Source organism: Cylas formicarius, unplaced genomic scaffold, assembly GCF_029955315.1.
Source record: "Cylas formicarius isolate icCylForm1 unplaced genomic scaffold, icCylForm1.1 PGA_scaffold_1__22_contigs__length_36826433, whole genome shotgun sequence".
Taxonomy (NCBI): domain Eukaryota; kingdom Metazoa; phylum Arthropoda; class Insecta; order Coleoptera; family Brentidae; genus Cylas; species Cylas formicarius.
Window position 1 is genome coordinate 24,924,617 of NW_026844264.1, and position 3,646 is coordinate 24,928,262.

General features: G+C 35.0%; 1 long non-coding RNA gene across 1 annotated transcript; it reads right to left on the minus strand.

Annotated features, from left to right (window-relative positions):
* Positions 1–1,807: 1,807 nt before the first annotated feature.
* LOC132697321 (uncharacterized) lies at positions 1,808–2,836 on the minus strand. Its single transcript, XR_009618139.1, has 3 exons — positions 2,819–2,836; positions 2,066–2,380; positions 1,808–2,012 (listed from the first exon to the last, which is right to left on the minus strand). It is a non-coding gene; the product is annotated as an uncharacterized LOC132697321 (long non-coding RNA).
* Positions 2,837–3,646: the final 810 nt, after the last annotated feature.

Below are 3,646 nucleotides of genomic sequence, written 5' to 3' on the forward strand. Positions count from 1 at the left end.
TGAATTGAACTTGGTAACTTTCTGCCTTTACGCTTGATGTCCTCTGCATAATGGCTTGTTAATTTTTCATAGAAGCTTCCACAAACTACTTGAATACTATTAACAAATCTGGATCTTTCCGACGTCGGTTGTTGATGAATCGAAGCTAATGTAATACTATTCATAACTTTTTTGGATTCCTCCTACGTCGGTTATTAAAAAATTAATTGAAGCATGAAAGTGTTTGCTAAATTCGATCAAAATTCAAATAGAATTTCACTTCTACTACATTAGTTTTCAATTTTATACTTTCATAATATTCAATGAATCAGATATATTTTCCTTTCTCAATATGAGCGATTGAACTATAGTCTATATAGCGAGACGGTAAAGATTTATTGACAAAATGTAGGAAAACGCAGACAATATTAGGCACACATATAATACAAATGAAGCAATGCAATTACAAAAACTACTGTATATTTCAGTACAACTTCTCGTCCCGTTTGATTCCATGTTAATATAGTTTTGAATTTATGTTCGGTGTTTTGTAGTCGTTTGAAGGATTTTTTTCTATCCAATTTGTTTACCATCTTTCGTGTGGATTCGCATTGGCGTCGAGAGCTCCATATAGGTATTGATTGTCTATGATTATGTGTATTATGTAGTTCTAAATTTAATTTCTTTTTGCAATTCAAAGGGCTAAAGGTGTGATGAGCGAGGAAGTTAGTAATTTCATTCTGACATAGCATCTACCTATGTTTCAATTTTAAGGAAAGGTCATACTTTCATATTGTCAGTGATACTGTTTTATATCTACAGCGCCGGAGTATACAGATTTATTTGAAATGTTGAAAAAGGGCTTGATGATGATCGAAATGGAGCGTTGATGTTTTTTTTTCTCGTCGTCATATCATTCCCCGCTATATTTTCTATTTTAATCAGTCTAATAGAGCCATTCCGGGCAACGGCAGCGCCGATAACTCAGCGGTAGTGTTCGAATATAATGGTCGACCCAATCGGAACGGTGTTTAAGGGCGATATATCCCCGGCTATAAATCGTTGAATACGACACAGTCATATTTTAGCGCGGTAACGTCGTTCCCCAGATTTATTAAATCATAGTTTTCGAATAAAATCTAATTATTCCGGGGATAATTATATTAAAAAGATGCTTATGACTACTCTCACTTAACGAAGATCGATCGTTCCTTGTGAAATTGCTCGCAGATGGCGCGTTGCGAAAGAAAAATTAATGGCGGGTTAGATGTTTTGAATGAACACAATGGTGTAGTAAAACGTAGTAGAACAGCCTCTACTTCTTCTAAAAGTAATTCAGCTTAAGTTTAAGTTTAAAATTTGATGGTTGTAAAAAAAGTATAGTATGCAACACGTTGATGCATTCCGTCAGTTTCTCGTGACTAAAGTGGCGGTTATTGAAAGTGTTGTTTAACATGCCATTTTGTTTACGACGAAAGATGTCAGGGATATCTCTATAAAAGGGTATCTTCCATGTGTGACAATTTTACTCTAATATTTTTAAATTTTTGAGCATAAAGTACTGAATCTTAAAGGTTTCTAACCAAAAAAAGTTATAGTCCTAACTAATTTTCTAAATTTAACTTATTAAGAAGCAACTACTCAACTAATTGCACTGGTCTGCAACTTTTTTTCTCTTTATTTCTTTTAGGCATGATTTCATCATATTCTTTGATTCAATAGGCAAATAGGTACAGCACATAGATTTTGAATAAATTGTTCACTTAATTGAAAAACAATATTATTAAAGTAACTACAATTATAAAAAATTTAAAAAATATTACGGTCTAAGTTTTACAGTCGAAAATGCTAATTTTACTCTTACTTACTCTTAAGTTATTTTATATCAGTAAATTTATCTCATGATGATAGTAAAGTTACTTTGTTTTTTTTCTTTTCATCATTTCTATCGAGGTTTCTCGGGGAAGCGACTAACAGTAATCAGCAAGCACTTCTGCTGACCAAAAAATGAATTTTAAGTGACATATTGCATCCTAAAACAAATATTCCATAGGTATCGAGAATATTTTATTTTTTCAAGTAATACCTCCAGATTTGCATAATTTTCTTTCATGTTTGTTGCATGTGCAACGGCCACTGATGGGTATTTATTATGGAGTAAAACGGCTTTCACACTTATCTTTGAGGCATCAATAAAAAGTCTTCATTCATCAGAATTTTCTGGAAAACTAAGTTCTTGAAGAAGCCCGGCGGCATCATTATAATATACTAAATCATCTTGTCTTGTGCGAAAATATGAGATTCTTGTACGTTTATCCAACAAATTCCGATGTTTTAATCTTGATGCGAGTAATTGTGCTTTAGATTTTGACATCCCCAAGTCTCTAACAAGATCATTTAACTGAAACATTGTTTAAGTAAATGAGGTTCTTGTGAAGGGCTTGAAGATCCAGATAAAGTGTATGAAGGTGAAGATCTACAGGCAGGAACAAGGTGTATTTTTATTTGACATCCTTTTGTTATTTTTTGGTGGAACTGGAGGTACAGAGCCTTCACCACTAGGATATATAATCTTTTTTTTTCGAGAACCCTCGTGTGGGTGCCATGCAGAAGTAACAATCATTTTCATGATTCTGAGGTTCACTCCAAAGCATTGGCGTTGTAAACGGCATAGATGTTTGACTACCTTCAAGCCAACCTCTCAACGTTCTTGAACAACTGTTACAACAAATTTTTTGCAGCCAACTCTCTCTCTCTACAGGAAATCCAAAATAAAGCTGATAAGCTGTTTTAACAAGGTTGATTATGGCATTCCTTTGCATTTTTGAAATAAACTCACCACAAATGTAGCAAAAACAGTCTGTAGAATTCTTACAAGTTCGGGACCTAAAATTAAAAAAAAAAATACAAAAATTTTCAAATTGCTATTTTCAAGAAATTATCTAACGTTAAGTTCCAAATACCTCTACGAATTTTCAAACACCCTGTACATTAACCGCAGTGTGCCGAGGCGAGTTTATCGGACAAATGCGAGAAGAAAAAAAAAATGAATCCGACGACAGATTATAAAACAAGCAACCCGGCACAGTTCAATTTTATTCAGGAACGCGCGGCTTCGGAGAACTACAGCGCAGCGCTAGGCGATTGCAACTGCTCTCCCGCTTATCACGGCATTCGCAGGCCATTAATTCCAAATCACGTTACCGGGATACAAGCATTATAAAATGATCACTTCATTTCACAGCCACCTATTGTTTAAGAGAGGGTTAAATAATTGAATTCAACATTTCCGGTCTGGCAATTAGAGAGAGATTTCGGCTTACGTTCGTTCGCGCAGTTCCTGAATTATGGCCGATCTGACCGCTCATCCGTAAATCCGTGGAAGAAATATGATGTGGTGCAGTAAAAAAACGTTTTTTTTTGCCAGTGCGGTATTGCAGCGTTCACGGCATTACAAAATATCGTCGATACGTTGACAGCGATGTTTTACAAATTAACTTCGATAGCGAAAAATTTATGGCACTTTTTATTCTCCAGCAGAACTACAGCGAAATGTGAGTTTTTGTGCTGGAAACACAAAGTTTTACCCTGGGTACCTAGAGTCTTTTATTTCCTTTGTTAAATATGTGACCCCAAGTCACATGAAAGGTGCGATGCGCAGCTCACT